At 35.2% G+C, this 19,775-nt stretch overlaps 1 long non-coding RNA gene across 1 annotated transcript; it reads right to left on the minus strand.

Annotated features, from left to right (window-relative positions):
* Nucleotides 1-567: 567 nt before the first annotated feature.
* On the minus strand, nucleotides 568-16,811 carry LOC122138476. Its single transcript, XR_006155603.1, has 3 exons — nucleotides 16,250-16,811; nucleotides 15,084-15,130; nucleotides 568-843 (listed from the first exon to the last, which is right to left on the minus strand). It is a non-coding gene; the product is annotated as an uncharacterized LOC122138476 (long non-coding RNA).
* Between the last annotated feature and the right edge of the window lie 2,964 nt (nucleotides 16,812-19,775).

Genomic DNA, 19,775 nt, shown 5'->3' on the forward strand with positions numbered 1-19,775 from the left:
GTCAGTCCTGTTTAAGATTAGGACCCGTCCGTCACACCTGCTAAAGAAATAACAGCGATGACACACACCAGTCAAGATCACAAACGACAGCAGCTGCTTCAAGCCAAACCGTGATGCTATAATTACAGACCGAGTGGTATCCGTTACACTCAGCAGAAAAAAATGAGCAGACTTTTTTTAAACGCAAAAAGCGGACGTCTTTCATATATCAGCATGAAAATTACCGCAAGACAGAAAGAATGAAAAAAAGGAGGACTTTTACTAGAGAGACCCATTTTTCTCTGTCAGAGCTTTTCTCCTTCATATGATGGAGGGTCAGGAGGGTTTCTCTCTTCAAGCTTTCTTCCATTCCTTTTCCTTTCTTTCCACTCTGTTTCAGAAAACCGTACTTTAAATGGCAGCCATTTGTAGCTATTCAGTCAGGAAAATAGCTGCTGCGTGGAGCCACATTCATTAAACGATGCACAAGAAACCTTTAGTAAGAGAGACAAAGATATATGAAGAGACAAAAAGGAAGGAAGTACACTTAAAAGAGCAGGAGAATGTATGTCTGTGGTAGAACAAACTTCATGTCAATCCGGTGGCTGGAGGTGACCTCCTTCACGATGGGCACATGGTTTAACCCGCCTTCCCCGGGAGTGAGAGCCGAGGGAGGCCGATTGATCCAAATGCTGTAGATTACTCCGGATAAGTGTTTCAGATCAGCAGATCTTAATGGTGGGAATGAAAAGCCTGGTCCGATACGGCAGGAGACGCTATTGATCATTGTTCAACATGAGGGTGTGGAGATGAGATCCGGGATACATGGTTCAGTTAAAGCTGGGAGTTTGAAGTATCGAACTGCTGCAAGAAAGAACAAAGAGAGAGGACGACAGACATAGAGAGAGTAAAGCACTCACACTGCTACTTCCTGTACTGAAGAAAAAGTCCTTAACCTGTATTGAACCAGACCAACTCACCCTAGGGAACTGAACTCCATTTGGATTTGACTTGCCAAAAGCTTAAATGTTACTCAACTAAAACTTACAGGTCCCGGCAACATGGGTTTGATTTCAAGGAAAGACTCATACTAATGAATTCTATACTGTGATTTGTTAAATGCCTATTTGCATAAATACAAAAATTCACATTTTAAGGAAAAACGGTAACACCTTTTAGGGAACACATATTCACTATCAACTAAGTAGTTTTCCTCAACTCCTAATCTGCTGCTTATTGATAATAAATAAGGTAGTTTATTAGTTAGTTATTGTGAAAACTGTAATACGTTCTTTAATGAGTAGAATGTTGTAAAATACAGCATTTCTTAGAAATAGACATCTTTTGTAACATGATAAATGTTCTTTCTGTCAGTATACATTAAATAAATATATAAATAAATAAAAATAAATGACCTTTCATCAACAATTTCATCAAAATTTCATGTAATCTAAGAATGCATTAAAAATTGATTAAAAATAAACATTTTTCTAGATAATACTAATGAAAAACGTTCAATCCATTTCACGCTTAACCTACCATTTCACACAGTGTTTGAGTATGTTATCTGTTATGTTATTTCAATGCTTATAGAGTATTGCACAATTACAAATTTCAGTCAATACATATCAAGCAAGGCAGCTCAGTAGAATTTGGCTGAAGCAAGAGCCACAGCAAGCCAAAGATGCCTATTTTATAAACACTATAAAATAAATGTTGTTCAACACTGGTTTATCTATTAATTAAACCACTTTACTTCTCACACTACACATCGAAATCTTCTGGCCAACAGCAGCAGGCTTTGTGGCCCAGCGCAATTTATTACTGCATCTAACAGGCAAAGAGAGAGCGTGTGAACATAAAACTAGAGGAATGTTTTTTCAACTCTCTTCCATCTGCATTAGGAAAAAGGTTAAGGGTTCGAAATTTAATAAGTACAAAATGGCTCCCTGTTGAACTAAGAGGCAAATAATGTGATTTGCATGAGAAGTGGAGCATTACTCAACACGGAGTCCAGAAAGGTCACTAGTTTCAACTAATATTAGAAAGAGACTGACAGTCAGGTTTATGCTCCACTTAAAAATAGAGTTTGGAAGTTTGTTTCTCTCTGCAGGTTTCTGGATTTAAAGCAATTAAGTGAATGAAATGGGTCCATTTGAGAGAGATGACAGGTAGTCTGTCACACTACTACCGTGTTTTCCAAGGACCAGCCAAACGACACAAAGAGAGCAGGATGGACATTTTTGGAGAAAGACAGACCATTCTTCATTGTTTACTGCCGTCCCACTGAATCATGTAGCACGGAAGACAGTCGGTCTGGTATGAGAGAGAGTAATAGCTGCTCTTATGTCTTCTTTTAAGTGTTATGAATTTGTTCGACTACTATATTCTCATGGTAGCTGTCAGCTTCTCACAGAGGCTTGCATGAAGAAGAAAAGATGGACAGAGCTGATGGATCTTCCATGGGGTTTCAGCTGCCAAACAAACTCAAAACAGTCTAGATAGAACATCAGTTTTAGGATGACCACCCTTTTTAAGCCTCAAACCGAGACACACAGAGGGTGTAGGGTATCCTTGTGTGTATTATTATTTTTTTTTTTTTATTTTTTATGATGGGAGATGCCCATCCACCCTGCCTGATGCCTGTTGCAATGATAGGAATAACACAGCAGTCAGTAAGTCAGTAAAATATGCCAGTGGAGCTCAAGAGACCACATTCAAAATATGTTTGGAAATAAACAAAGTTTTAAGAATTACAAGTTTTAAGAATATGCTTGTAAAATGTAAAATTTGTATTTTAATTATGACAGCATGATCGTTGGGTTTGAGTGTTGCTGTCATTAAAGAAAAATTGCCAAATTAATATTCACTTTTAAAAGATTCATAAAACATATAATGAATATTTAATCAATATATCATGTGATACTGAAGTCTGGAGTAATGGCTGCTGATTTTATATATATATTGCATTTTCATAAAAATGGAAAACAGTTATATCAAATTGTAATGTTTCATGAATTTACTGTTACTGTATTATTGATTTTTAAAAAAATGCAGCCTTTGTGAACATAAAATACTTACTTTCACTGAAAAAATCTTTTGAGCAGTAATGTATGTACCTAGCATGTAGCCTATATATTTCTTCCTGAGCATCTCTTTACTGTTTTACTCAGTTTCCCCAAAAGAATCATATTCGAATAACACAATATCATACATATTTCACTGTAGTTATCCTTATCAATAAAACCACATACTCATTATGCAAGTGTCAATATTATTTTGAGAAAACTTTAATATGCTTATTAGTTTGATGTCATGACTTTAGTTTAAATTAGTGTTGTCAAACGATTAATCACATCCAAAATAAAAGTTTTTGATTACATAATATATGTGTATATATATATATATATATATATATATATATATATATATATATATATATATATATATTTATATATATATATATATCTGTATGTATATGTATGTATAATATATATATGTATATATATATATATATATATATATATATATATATATATAATATATATATATGTATATATATATGTGTTATATATATATATATATATATATATATATATATATATATATATATGTGTGTATATATATATATATGTGTATATATATATATATATATATATATATATATATATATATATATATATATATATATATATATATATATATATATATATATATATATATATATATATATATATATATACAAAGTACACACATATATTATGAGATTAATCGAGATTAATCGTTTGACAGCACTAGTTTAAATTCTCAATCCCATAACAAATACACAGTGGTGCCAGGTGCTGTCAAACCCTCCTACGTCTGTTTGAATCTCAGAGTTCCCTTTTCCCACACAACTATTGATAACCAATGACAGCAGATGTCAAAGTACATTTTCACTTCATTTCCTCTAGATCCTGTTCACTAGAGGGCTAAACTAAGTGCACAACATTAGCCAAGGTGGAAAACCAATGCTTTGTCTGTGCATATAGAAAAAAAATAAAAATAAAAAAAATAATAAATAAAATAATTTTACCTCTTAGCTGGTCATAGGCAGCAATGAGATTAAATGGGTGAAAATTGGCAGTGTATATAAAAATGAGATGCTGTTCATACTAGGTGTGTTCAAAGCATTATGACACTGTCATCCTCATTGTGACAGCTGTCATTTATAATTGAGAAATCTGTCATAATGACATTTGACCAATTTTCACCATGACATAGGTTGATGGGACAATGTCTGGTGTTCAATTTAGTTATTAACTTATGACATTTTGCTAAAATAAGCAGAAGACTGTGTCTTACCCTTCTTTTATGAAAAATGAAAGGTTAAGTCAGTATTTGGCACATATTATGATTTTTTTTTTTTTTTTTTCATATGTGAGAGTATCATGTCAGCCTTATTTTGACACATGACAGGAAACCAGGTTAGTCACTGAGTCCAAACTGTTTTTCTGTCTTGCATGTGTCATATGCAGTGACTCATATAACACAACACTGTTTGGATTACTGTAGTTTATCAACATTTTCTGTTGTGACAGTTTACTGCATTTGTTGTGACTTCCATGAGGAGAAAAAAATCAAACATCCTTGAGTGGAAGACCACGGGAGACTTGACTGGGTTACCATGCTGAGAAAATGTGTGTGTAAATGCAGTAAGGGAAGTGTGGCCAAGTGCACTGGATCCAACAGACAGTGTGTGTGGAGTGTCTCTCGGTATGATATTGGATTATGGCTGTAATAATCCCAGACATCCACTGGGAAACATGCTGATAGCACAGATTGGGAATTTTTCCACTCCACACAGCCAGACCAAGGAGAATAAGCCAAACCTTGTCAGTATTCCAGACCCTGATTATCGGATTCGGTTACTGGATATGGTACTCAACTCCTGCTGCCAGAATTCCAAACCTGGAATTTTTGGAACCAGGCTGGTTTGCACTAGGCCACAAATGCATAGGACAAGCGAGCGAGTTGCTACTATTGAGTTTAGGATTAAAAGAACAGTTCATGCAAAGTGAACACTCTGTCATCATTTACTCACCCGTATGTTGTTTCAAATAGGATTTTAATTTTATTCATAGAACATAAAATAAATCCTTTTGCAGGATGCTCACACTGTTCTTTACAATGCAATGCGATTAGTTGGGGATATAGGCTGTCCTATTAAAGCAACTGTATGCAAGTTTTTTTTTCCTTTTTTTCTTTTTTTTTTCCTTTAAACATTGAAATATCAGTTTCCAAATAATTCTGATGGTACACTGATTTCTAATAAGGCGAATGGCTTCAGTTTCTTTCTCGCTCTCACAGAGAAGGACACCAGAGGCGTTTTTTTTAATTTTTTTTTTTAGAATGTGTACTCTTCAACAAGTTTGCAATTAAACATACATTTTGGAGTGATATATTTTTTTTAGAATTTAAACTGAAAAATGCAGTTTTATATTGTTTTTTTTAGTATTTATAATGATAATTGTAGTTTTATTAGTAATGTTAATAATAATGATAATAATAATAAAAATGAATTTATGTAATAGCTATTCCCTGTAAATATAACAGTCATATTTTTACAACAGAGAATTTCACTCACTTAACAGTAGGGGGTGAAAATATTCTACATGCAGTTCCTTTAAAGCCCAATAAATGGAGCCGCTATTAGCTTAAAACATTCTCTTCAATAGAACTTAAATCTCTTTTGTATTTGTGCATATTCAGTCAGTTCAAGACAAGCAAAAAACAATGGCATCTGACATCTTACCTGGCATGACACATTTTCATACAGCAATATAGTGATATTACAGCAGCAGAGAATATGAGAGACCTCACTTTGTCACAATCAAATTTGCAAATATAATGCCTTCTCTGATATCACATGCAATAAAAACTTGATGCCGGAGGGACAAATCAGAGAATTCAGAAGTTAAGTTTGACAGTTAATTATATTATTCCTGTTGTTTGTTTGCTCATAAACACCTCATCACTCATAATGAACCACAACAGGCTTACTAATGCTCAGAAACCAAGAAATGACAGCTGCGAAATCACATTTAGAAATCACAGGTACCTCCGTATGATGCTAGGGGAGATGACATGTGACTGTAATTGTTTTAATTGATTTATTACATTGTTTACCATCACTCTGCCTCTTTAAAGTACATTCATATAAACTAAAGGAATAATACTTACAATAAATAAATAAATAAATATTTGCATGTGAACAAGATTAAAGGTTAAATAATTCTGCTAATTGTTTAACATGAGCAGGCCTACTAATGCAGCAGCTCATAATTATTCACATTACCAAAGGTTAACAAATGTTTTACTTCATTTGACTATGAATGTGTACATTAATATTAACATAAAGTCACTTTAAGAAAGTAGATCAGGCAGTTTATGACTGGATACGATCATATAAAATACATCTTTGTACTCTAACACTGCTAAATGACCTCAAATTTACACAATTCATGTGTGTTGTTTTAATTATTAGTATTGTCACGTCTCTTTTAATTATTCACAATCCCCAAAAGCAATTTCTTCTGTTCTCAAGCCCGGAAAAAGTATACAGATAAGCCTGCCTTCCAGAGAACTGCAATGTCATGGAGAAAGTTAAAGAAAAAAATGTTAAGAAAGATTTACACGGCACCAAGGCAACTTGTGTGTAACCTGAGCCTTATAAACTGTATTAATAGACAGACAAAATATATAGTGCCTGTTAACATCACCTCAGTGTGCTTTTACTAGTTTACCAGTACACTCAGTATTCTGTTTCATGTTTTGACAGTTTCAGCTGTATTTACAGATAAAGAACATAAGATAAAGTGAATACGGGACGATAAGGCTCTCAGATATATAGGGCATGTTATTACATTCTTAATGGCATGCAGTAGGACTTTAGATTTTATCTTGCATATCTGGGTAGATTAAGAATGCTGCAAATGACAATAGATGGGACCTGTCCCGAGCTGTTCTCAGCAGACGGGCCGTATGACAATCCACACTGTCTGTGGTCTCAGTGCAAAGGGCCCATGTGCCATAGATCCTGACCCCCCTTGGACCTCTTCGTCCTCTCTAACAACACTCTATGGGACTCAAGCAGCTCCTCAATCTTTAATGTCTGCTTAAGCCAAAAAGAATGCTAATTTCTGTGGCCTGCCACCAATTTCCTCCCTTTTTTCTTGTTTCTATGGTTCTCTGAAATTACAAATCTCTTTTCCCTACGGTCCTATTTAGATCTGCACTCTCCAGCTGGGGACGATTACACATAGGAAGCCGGAGGGGGGGAAGGGTCGCATTTTGAAATCGCTCAGGAAGTTATGAAGGTGGCGGCTGTGAGATAGAGGCTATGGAGGTGGGGAGCAGCAGACCTCAGGCCGAGAGGGGGGCTTTCTCCCTGGGCACGGCCTGACCTTGTGTTCCCCGACCACCTCCAGAAGTGAGACCCGCGGCACTTCTGTGAAGATTAGCCAAAACAAGGAAGAAAGGAAAGACGTGGGATGAAAGAGAAAAAGAAAATGAAAAAGAAAAAGAAGTGACCACCCTCCCCAAATCTGCCTCACCTCCTACTGTCATGAAGGAGGCAGTGGGCCATCCTTTTATTTTCTTATTTTGTCTGTTTCTACTTGAGACAAGAGCTTACTTTGTGATGATACTATGTGTCCATATAATCACATTCACCTCATTGGTGTCATTATACAAAAAAATAAAAATAAAACAACAGGTGAAGATTAATTTTAATAACATTTTTACTTGGGGATTTTATGTTTAAATGTAAGTAAGATATTTTCAGTTTTTTTTTTTTTTTTTTTTTTTTTTTTTTTTTTTTAATAAATATACTCAACAAGGATTTTTGAGAAAATATTTTTAAGAAAACTTCAGAATAGGGAACACATATTCACTATTAACTAAGAGTTTTCCCTCAATAACCTGCTATTTTGCTCCTTATTATTAGTTAGTAAGGTTTTTAAACTTAGGTATGGGGTGGGATTAATCTAAAATATGGTCAGAGGAATAAGGCATCAATATGTGCTTTATAAGTACTAATAAACAGTCAATATGCTAGTAATATGCAAGCTAATAAGCCACTAGCTAGCACGAGTAGTGGGTATTGGTCCTTAAAATAAAGTGTACCAATCCTTCACATATTTTTTTTTTAAAGAATGAATAGAAAGTAATAATAATAAAAAAATAAAAAAATAATACAAAAGCATCATAATGATTACAAACTTTTGAATATAGTATAAATAATAATATAAATAATGTTTAACACTCTAAACCAGGGGTAGGCAACATTGGTCCTGGAGTGCCGATGTCCTGCAGAGTTTGGCTCTAACCTTAATCAAGCTCACTGAACAAGCTAAACACCATTACTACTTTTTAAAACAGTAGTTAATTAGTAAATTTAAAGTCAGTAATTATTTGCATTATTTACAATATTTACATTATCTGGAACACAAAAGATTATTCTGAGTCTTATTCTTTTTTTTTTTTTTTTTAACAGATCATGACATTATCAATTGGCATATTCTTGCGTCTCACAAACAAATGGCACTGACTCATAAAAGCACCAGATTTATTTGATCAAACTTTTACATATTTATATTGTTTATTTATCAGAATATTTATTTTATGTCCCAAGGGGAAAATAAATAAATAAATTATATATATATATAATTTATTGTTCAATATATATATATATATATATATATATATATATATATATATATATATATATATATATACATATATATATATATATATATATATATTAAACAACATGAGGTTGAGTTAATACAGTGTTACATGCTGTTCGTGAACAGATAAGATCCCTAAAGTTGCAAAGACTAAAGCCTCAAACCCAAATAGATATTCTTTATAAAAGTTAAGACTCGTCCACGCCCTCATAAAATGGCTCGTTCAAACACACCCCCACATGTCTATGTCACAATGCGGGAAGATTTGCATAATGCCACCTAAATGTTCACGCAAAGAAAGACGCTGTGTGTTTCCTTGCAAAAGCGAAAATACTTAGTTTGGTCTTCCAAAAGAGGACACGACTCAGTGGTTAAGTTTTATTTACAACACTGTTCCAGAACAGTTCAGCCCAAATATTCAGATGTGTGCAGCACATTTTGTGGAGGACTGTTTCCTGATCCTGGGAGAGTAGACTACAATGCTGGCTGTTCTGACTCACAGTCTGTAAGTACTTTACATATTTAAAGGATTTGCCACTGATGATTCAAACGCGAGTTTTGAACAGTGTAGAGTAGCGCTTGTTGTTTGTCATTTCTCCAATCGCAAATGCAGACATGGTTTTATGTTTACTGTTAATGACAGTATACATTAAGTCATTATAATCTGTAATTATGGATACAGCAAATGCCTCGTATGTAATGGGTTTTATTGGTTTGGTCTTGTCAAACTTTGCTACCTCCCATTAAAACAGATGGTAGCATAATTCGGAAGCAAAACCATTTATTAATGTACACTTACCCTAGTTGTTCTCAGTTCCCATCCTCGCACCCCCCAGCTCTGCATATTTTGCATGTCTCTCTTTGTTAACCCACCTGATTCAGATAATCAGCTCTTTAGAAGTGAGCTCCGTGCATGAACTGTGTTCCCATTGACATGGTCCCTACACAGTGTTCATTGCTCCCTACTCCCTGATCAGGGGAAATATGTTGAAGTTTACTTTCATTCACGGATTTGTGCTGCGCAACGTCTTCACACGGACAAGTGTGACATCATATATATCTGTAAATAAATACAATTTAAATTACCTTATTGCACACTTCAGTGCACTTTGAATGGAACATATACATTCGCTTCGAACTGGAATCATGGTGGAATACTGTGATGTCCACTTCGCAGGGCACTTGTGGAAAATAATGTTTTTTTTTTTTGTTTGTTTTTTTTTGTTTGTTTTTTTACCTCAAACCGCATAAACACATTTCATTACAACAAATACACAAAATAATGTTATTTTTAGCAACATCATATGACCCCTTTAAAGCCTTGGCTGTCAGTAATTATTCATTGATCTCATGGGTTAACTTTATTACCAGCCTGTCCAATTAGAATATTAGGAAGCAAGCAAACCAATTCATTAATGACAACTTTTATGTTCCTGCGTGGGAAGTGCTGCAGGTGGTGCATTATGGGATGTCAGAATAATAAACATCAAGTGAATGAACACTGAGACAGATATAAGATTGCATTCATCTAGAGTTGAGGAGTCTTTTGTATATGAAGTGCCCCCTGCACCTTAAATAATTCAGCGTTTGCTATTACCTCTCCTATCCATCCCTCGCTCCCTTTCTCCTTCTCTGTTTCAGTGTAAACACTGTCTGTCGCGTAAATGTGAGTCAATCTCGCAGTTTGTGTGAGCATATAGTGTTAACACCATATTGGCAGTTCTTGTTTTGTCTTAGCTGTCTTCTTGGCTCTTGACGGCTAACATTAACGCTCCTAGCTAGTCGAAAGCTCCTCTATATTTTCACACAATCGGATCTTCTCGTCTCCTGAGCCGCAGTGACTAAATTAGCCCTGGGACGCCCACTGTACGCTCTCCCGCAAGCAGAGATCAACCATCAATCACTCAACACCATTACTAACAGGTCAGCCTGAGCCATGTCCTCTACACACGCAATACGAGAGACCACAGCTATTAAAATGATTGATCTATCCATCCGCACACCTCTACGGTGGCTTTCCTCCTCATTTCAATACCAGCACATATGTTGCAGGCTATTGCGTCTCGTGTATTAAAAATGCAGCTGCACACCTTAAATAAATGATACAACATGGCACTTCAAAGCCACTTATTTCGCAGCTCTTAGCGCGCTCAAATCTGCCACGACCTTTCAACCGTCAGGGTCTTCGTGTCCCGGTTCAGAGGCTGACCCTTGATCCTGAGCTAGCATCTTCCACTGCCCGGCATTTATCAAACAGATAATTAAAGTCATGGAGAAACAGGTTCCTCTAGACCTCTCTGGGGCCAGGGGTGATATCATTATCCCTGGAAGAGAGCTGATGGTGCTGGGAGAGCTTTGTGCTGTGACTCCTCCTGGACCCGGTCATTAAAACAGCCTGCCTTCATTCATTATGGATTTGTTGTGTACTCGCTTGGGCCTTTGTTTGCTGTAAAACCTGCCTGCCTCTGAAGAGTCAAAGCGTGAGTGAAGGGAGAAGAAGGTGTGCGAGACGAGAAAGAGACAGACAGAGACAGACAGGAGTGTCTGTGGAAGTGGGAGGAAGGTAAGCATGCGTTAACAGGGCTGGAAAAACTACTTTGAAGGTGCATATTGCAAAGCTACAGTACAAGTTAATCATAAACTGAAGCAGTGACAGTCAGAGCACTGTTTCGAAAAAAGAAAAAAAAAAGTAATTAGATATGCAGCAAGCTACAAACAAATCACTACTACATTACAGTTAGTTAAGGCAGAAATATACTAAAAAATACATAAAAATAAATATTTTGGATATAGCTATCCAAAGATCCAACATACTGTAGGAAAAACGTGCCTCTAAATACATTTCTGCAAAACTGAGAAAACATACCTACATACTGTACGAATCGCTGCAGTTTGCAGTTGAAATAAACAGAGGCAGTAAAACTCTTGACAACTTTTATTCCCTTTCACACAAAGTATGATTTGCAGGTCCACAGTTTTGATTAATAACGCCTAATTTCTGCATAATTACTTGTTATGAATTCAAAACCATTTTAACATGATGCGAGATTTGAAAAAATTGTACTTTTGAATGTTAGCTTCACATATCCAGCTTCATATGTATTGGTTTTTATATTCAGTAGGTTTTTTCAGTAGCTCATGCAGAGTTGACTTGGTGAGAAGTGAAGAGCTTGGGTATGAATCCTGTGAAACTATGGCTCCACAGAACAGTCCAAACCTGCATAATAGGGATTCAAATGGCACATTTGCATCAACAAATCCATTGTTATACCAGTTTTGCAATTGTTAACACTATCGGGTAGGTTTAGGTTTAGGTTTGGTGTAGGGGATATTTTCAACATGAGAGCATTAAATTTTAGCGACACTCCTCGGATATTTAAATTATGAACCACCGCAATACATATTGAAGCAATGTAATAAAAACACAGCAATGTGTGCCTATATTAAAGTAAAAAAAATATATATGCCAGGGTCACGTATTGAACCCTCGCCACTTACTGGAAATTTCACTATGAAACTGCCTCGAAACATGCAGTAAGGTACATAATAATGGTGTTGCAGAAATGTATTTAGAGGCACGTATTTCCAGTGAGCCTGGGTTGCAAAGATAACGTATAATTCAATCTGAGCCATAGTTTGGTTCCCAAAAAAAGACTTTTTGAATGAATCAACAAATCTTTACTACTTATACATGTACTAAGGACAATAAAAAAATAAAAATAAATAAAAACCCTATGGTTTACATAACTAAGTCAAAAAAAAAAAAAAAAAAAAAAAAATTCATAGTATATAACAGGGAGATGAATTGGTGAATCATTTTTGTATTTATGTTCACTCACTCACATGTTTACATTTTGTGTGCTGAACATTTGGTGTGTCCCGGCCTTGAGAGGGTGGACTATTTAGGATCAATATAAAGTCAATGGAATTAATACATTTTTCTAATCATCAGAGAACAAAGACCATTTGATATGAGCTGATGCACTGAAATGAATCAGACTTTTCTATGCTACATATAAGGTCAGCAGAAAAGCAATTGGGTTGTTGCATTTGTTTCCCTCAACTCAAACTCATTAAAAAAAGCAATGTAGCGATTGGTTGCACTACATCATGACTCATTATAAAATGTCTATCTACACTGTTATGAAGAAAGCTTAAAGGGACAGTTCAAACAATCAACATTCTTCAAAATATATTATTTTATGTTCCGCAGAAGAAAGAAATTCAAGTTTGGAACAGCTTGGGGGTGGGTAAATGATGACAGAATTTCATTTTGGGCTGAGCTATCCCTTTAACTACTGCCACACTACTGAAAACTCTAGTTACGCTATTAGCATTGCTATTTTTAGTTAGCTAATACTCCCTAACACTGCGTATCAACTATGAAACTCCTTCTGCAGCATCCAGGAAGGAATTATGAGCAGCTTTATTTACTGAAAAACAGTTTAGATGAGGTGTGAGAAGCACTCGTGCCCCCAGTAAACAAGATCGATGGCCCAATCAAAGCAAATTATGGGGCTTCTGGGAGGAAGAACGCTCACACATAACCATTTCCAGCCGCATCCCTCCAAATCCCTCTCTTTTATTAATAACAACACAGAGCTGATCTTAGGTCAGCTATACGGCTTGTAATAGCCTCATAACACCGGTGCAACGCTCAAAATGCTCCTCCACTGAAACGAGATAGAGGCCTTATTACATTAGTTCCTGTCGTGTGGGGACTAACACGTGTCTGCCAGTTAAATTTGCTGCGGTGGCAGAGGCACGTCGGTTTAATGGGGATGTGATGTTGTTCTGCGGAGATACACCGAAGCGCCATTGTTTCCATGACAATCAGTTATCTGTAAACGCAGCACAATTTCATTCGTGATTTTAATGGGCAGCAACAACATAGACGGTCGCTAAAGACAAAGGAAAAGGCAGTGAAAACAGACACACCAATTCTCTCTCTCTCTCTCTCTCTCTCGCCCTTTTTTTCTCACAGTAATGAAATCAGATCTCCTGTGCAACTGTTTTGAAAATGACTCCGTAGAGGAGAACACAAACGTTTCCGTGAGTTGCGTGAAATCAGAGATAGATGGAATCACTTAGGGCCGGCATTCACAATTCGCCACTTTAGAAGGAAGATAAATAGGCTGTGTGCTGTGGGATCTGTCCACCTTAGCTAAATTCCCTCACTTGCTCTCTCTCTTCTCGCTCTTGTTTCTCTTCTCTTCTGTTCTGCTGATGTGTGCAGAACACAACAAACTCCACATGAAAAGGGAGAAAAATTAGGCTAATTTCCATTAAAAGATGACAGTTTTAATGGCAAATGAACATGCAAGACTGCCGATAACGTCTTGTGCTAATGAACCGACTCAGCATTTATTTTCCTTTTTGGGGGGCTTGACTGGCAATTACCAACACTTCGTTTTTTTTCTCTCTTTCTTTCCCACATTCTCTCCTCCCAGAGGAAGTTGTTTTTTCCCCGCTAGTCCAATTTGTTCTTGTGACTTTTGAACTTTGGCTGGGAGGAGACAATTTATCAAATCATAACCGTAACAAAAATGTAATGAATTAAAGGTGCTGAGAGCAATTTCTGCCGGTTTGCTAACTTATGCTAGACTAGCCAATGAACTAGGCCATCCTTCACTCACACGTCTTCTCTCCAAAATGTGCCAAATGTGCAAACCTGAAAATGTAAAGCAAAGACAGAGTTTCTAAAAGTTTTCTGATAAAAATGCAATAAAGAGAGTCAGCACAGCAGAAAACCTACTTCAGACATTTCTATCAGCTAACAGGGACATACTAGGCAGTTGGGCAATGAGTCATTTTATATTCATTTGCAATTTTGCTTTCTAACAATTATGAAAACAACATAATCAGGATAATACTATTATTGTATTGCATTATGTTTTGAAATGCTCTCATTTTATCTTGCATTATAAATCCAGTGTAGCCTATTTATTTATTTATTTATTTATTTATTTATTTATTTATTTATTTATTTATTTATTTATTTAATACAACAGTGCACTTTTGGCCCCTCCCTAAAAACCACCATTCACAGGTTCGATAGAAAAAGGTGCCTCTAATTAAAAAAAAAAAAAAAAAAAAAAAAAAAAAAAATTATAATAATAATAATAAAAAAAACAGTTCACTAATTACCATATCCATTTGAAATTAGAACCAGTGGCAGTAAATAAATAAATACAATAAATAACAAGTTTTAATACTTTTCACACAAATTATGATTATAGGGCAGATTTTCAGTTAATAAAGACTGTGTGGATCCTTGCAAAAATTCTATAAAAAACTTTTTACATTTGCAAACTTATACATCACATTACCATTTGTATGGCTTTTCTGATGTAGTAAACTTGCTCAGTAGCTCACCTGGTACAGCACTGCACTTGCGATGCAAAAGTGCTCCAGTGTGTGTCCTGTGAAACAAGAGTCACCATAAAAGAGCTCCAATACTTGTAGGAGTGAGCAAAAATGGCATGGTTGTTTTTATCTCACATTTGCAAATGGTTGACCAGTATAACATATTAGCTCTATACATTTGGTTAGACTGCTCCATATGTTCATATGGGCTGATCAAAGATGGGCTAGAGTTCCTAAATTATTATAAACATAGCGACCTCAATTAACCCCTCGATCAGTCCTCTGCTTCCTCTTCTCTGTCATGATATCATTCCATCTTGTCTAGCCAAAGTTTTGACAGCTCAGTTTGAAACCAGCAGCATTACAGATATCAGATTCCTGATGATTGGAGGGGGATTTCCTGTTTGCTGTTCTGAGTCATGTACTAAAACATTTCTCATCCCATTCTCACAGCGCTCTAAAGTTGGAGATAAAGTGTCCACAACCTGTCAAAGTGTTTCGCTGTCAGACTACTGTCTTTCGAGTCAAAGTGAGTTCTCTAAATAAAGATGTCATGCTTTACCTTCTGTTGAGACTTAATGCGTGATGTATCAGTACTATATTTGGCAATAAAAAAATAAATAAAAATAAAATAAAAATAAGTAAATCACATTTAAATCTAAAAGGATTTTCTATATAATGTATTAATCTAATGTTAGTGTATTTAATAATAATAATAATAACAATAAATTGTATAATTCTTAAACTAAATATTTAATATTAACATTATTATTGTTATTATAATATTGTATTTTATTATTAAAATTTAAAATTGTATTATTATTCATCATTTTATGTTATTGTGTGTTTTAATTATAGAAATTTAATTTGTATGTATTGAAATTATATCAAGATGACTATCTGTCCTTGAGAATCACTTCCATTAAATAATCTATAATTATATTTAATCTGATATTCCCTTAAAAATGACACAAAAATGTGTTTAAAGACATTTCAAGCAAATACTGTGGGGAACTGCTTGTCAGCATTAGAAATAATCCACCAAAAGTAACAGATTGCTGCAGACAGAAGTCGCTGGTCTCTCTCTCTCTTCTGTATCCACAGAGAGGCAACAAACCAATGATTGGTTCCCAGGGGACGGATGGAGTGGAACGCGTCCCAGCCGGCACACTGACCTGATTATCATTGTCAGATCTCTTCTTCCACTCCGGGACTGAGTCTGTCTGTCCTAGGATCTGTCACTTGTTCGCTTCTGCGCTCACCCGTCCTCTTTCCTCCTTCGGAAATAGAGTAATACAGTTTTTTTTTCTCTCTTTTTTCAATTTCCTGTTCACTTTTTGTATAGTAAAAGTTATTTATACACACTCTGCGTCCCTGATAGAGATGAACTGAGACAGAATCAAGACACTGTGAGTTCATCAGTGAAGATAGTAACAGGAAGCTGCCAAAAACAACCATCGCCTCTCTCTCACACACACACACACATACATCCAATCTCGGCAGGGTCAGACTCATGCTGTCAGCAGCCCCATCAGCTGAGCAACATCCCTTTGAAAAATCGTCTCGCTGATTTTTCTGTTTACGAGCTGGCTGTGGAACAGCATTTATCCCATAATTACACCACTGTCACTGACAATTTTCATACAAATCATCAGGAAAAATTGAAAACGGACCCAAAACTCTGTAAGGCAACATTTCCACTCTGTAAAAACCTTGCCAAACATCTTCTTCACTGCTTTTCAGGGAAGCAGCAGGGGAGGATCTCCAAAGAGAAAGATGCATAAATGTCTTTCAAAGTTAACAGGAGTGACACTGAAGTATTTGGATGTTTTAAATGACCCATCTAATGAGGAAAATCAGTGATCACTTGGCAGCTGGGGACTTTCCATGTGGTTTGCATATAATGATACAGTGGGTAGTTTTTTTTATTGATTGCACGTGAAAAACATGCATACAGACATGCTTGAACCCTAAAATGCAAATGCATCCAAATGTTTTGCTGTATCTTTCATGTGTTAGTGGCCTTTTGCAGAAATTTCTCAATTAAGTTTAAGGTTTTGATTAGATATGGCATTAATTAAATAATCATAAAACCTTTATGAATAATAATAATAATAATAATAATAATAATAATAATAATAATAATAATAATAAATATTTTAAGAAATCTGTTATGCTCACCAAAGCTGTTTTTATCAAAGATTTAATTGACCAAAATATAGTAAGAACAGTGGTAATGTGAAATATATTACTTTTTTTAATCTATCTTAATATTTATTTTAAAGTTATATAATCATTTATTATTCACATGTATAAGAATAATTCTTGTTATTATTAAACTGAATTACTCCAGTCTTCAGTGTCACACTAGCCTTCAGAAATCATTCTAATATGCTGATTTGGTGCTCAAGAAACATTTCTTTTACAGTAATTATCAGTTGAAAACAGTTGTGCTGCTTAATATAATATTGCTTAATAGAAAGCTTGATTCCTTTTTTCAGGTCTGTCTGATGAATAGAAAGTTCAAATGAACAGAATTTATTTAATTCTTCTGTAACATTACGAATATCTTTACTGCCATTGAACTCATCCGTGCTGAATAAAAAGTTTTAATTATAATTAAAAAAATAAAAATAAAAAGATCCCACAAAATAGTGCAGACCAAGTTATCTTAGGTCTGGCTATGTGTTCTACGGGGTTTCATATCTACAGACATTCATTGAAACAGTACACATGAAGGGAGGCTTATAAAATATTTTTAAAGAAAATAACCAACTGTAGCTAAAATCGGAATTTCATTAATCAATATTCTCCATTCAAAATGTTTTGCTTTGTCTACCATTATATCTGTGTTTGCTTATATTATACCATCGAGCACAAAGGCCTGTTTCTTAATCCTAATAAGATCAGGATTTCTGACTGCTCCCTCACATTCCTGCTTTTATTCAATTACATTCATCTCATCTGTGTTTTTATCACTCCTCCCTTCTCAGCTTTTTCTCTTTTTCTCACTCTCCCTCTCTCCTCCTCCATCACTCTTAAACGGATTTGTTCCATTCAAGCGGATTCATTTCTGTACCATATATAATCTTTTTTGTTCCATTCTTCTATAATCTATACAGTCCAGTTCTGTGATAAATGCAGCAGGATGCGATCTTCACAGTCAGAGCTCAAAACGCTTCGTATAAATGCTGCTGTGCCTCAGTTTCATGTCTGTTGTGAACCTGTCACAACACAATTCAATACAGACAAAGAAAGAAATGAAAACTATATTGGATCTGAAAGCAAACATGCGACCTGCAAGTGAGCGCTGCTACAAATATCATGAGAAAAGATTAGCCAATCAAAAGACTGTGTCTACATAAAAGTCCTCAAGGTGCAATAGCAAAGTCTAAAGTTCAAAGAGAGGGAGGAAAATGGTGAAAAACTATTACTGTTTTTGCTGGCAAGAAACCTTGACGAGTGGACCTCAAGGAAAAATTAAAATGATATGACCCTTAAAATCAAAGGCTTGTATTGTGAAGTTGGTAAAAGGACATGAAGGACATGTGAGAATGTGAAGTGCAAGGGAGCGTGGGTGAAATGAATGTGGCGCCTTCATTAACCACATTAAACTTTGCTCTCACTTTGTATTTGTGCTTTTTGCATAACTGTCACAGCATGGTGACAAGATAGCTTGAACTAAGAAGAAAAGAAAGCCTAGCAGATGGCTCGCATTAACACAACAGCTCTATGACTCTATGGTGAATATTATGTGATAGATATAATATCCAACGGAGAGCTGGCATACTTCAAAGATAATAACATTGTGCAAATACATTACAGAGGTGGAAAGTGTCAATAAAGAATAGAGACTGTGTTAGCATGTGTTTAAATGAACATGAAAGCAGGATACTTATGTTTTATGCTCAACAGGCCAAGCTATAACATCAACTATACACATACCACAATCACACATACCGTACTTAAAGAGTCACTAAATGAACTGCGAAGGAAGAACAAAGTAAAGAGATGAAAGGAGAAGCAGCACTTTTCTCTCTCTCTCTTTTTTAAAATTTCTATTTGAAAAAAATCTGTTGTTTCTATTCATCAAAGTATCTGTATTAAGCAGCAGCTCAACTGTTTTCAACGTTTATAATAATAATAAGAAGAAGAATTTGTTTTTTCTTGATCACCAAATCAGCATATTGGAATGATTTCTGAAGGATCATGTGGCATAACTGCAAATCATTACATTTTAAAAGATATTAAATAGTTATAATATTTCACAATATTTCCATCTTTACTGAATTTTTTTGGTCAGATACTGTAAATACATCTTTGGTAAGCATATGTAGCAGTAGCATGTATAGATGTTTGTGTAGGTGTATATGCTGATATTTAATATAAAGTGTTTATCTACATCATTTTAACATCTGTATTATTTCTGATGCTCTTTTAATTTACATTTACATACATTTTTAGCTTTCAAATAAATCCTCTCTACCGCTGACAAATATGTAATAATTATATTTTTATTTGAAACTACAGACAGAAAAGAAGAGCTTGTCTGAGACATCGCGATGTCTTATCAGGCGCGGTATTAAACAAATCTCAGCTGATTGAGCCATTTTGCTGAAACAATGGCTCCATTATGTGTCATGTCACAGTAGCATCATCTAGACAAACCCCACATGTTACAGCAGATGGGCACCATTAATC

Source organism: Cyprinus carpio, chromosome B9, assembly GCF_018340385.1.
Source record: "Cyprinus carpio isolate SPL01 chromosome B9, ASM1834038v1, whole genome shotgun sequence".
Taxonomy (NCBI): domain Eukaryota; kingdom Metazoa; phylum Chordata; class Actinopteri; order Cypriniformes; family Cyprinidae; genus Cyprinus; species Cyprinus carpio.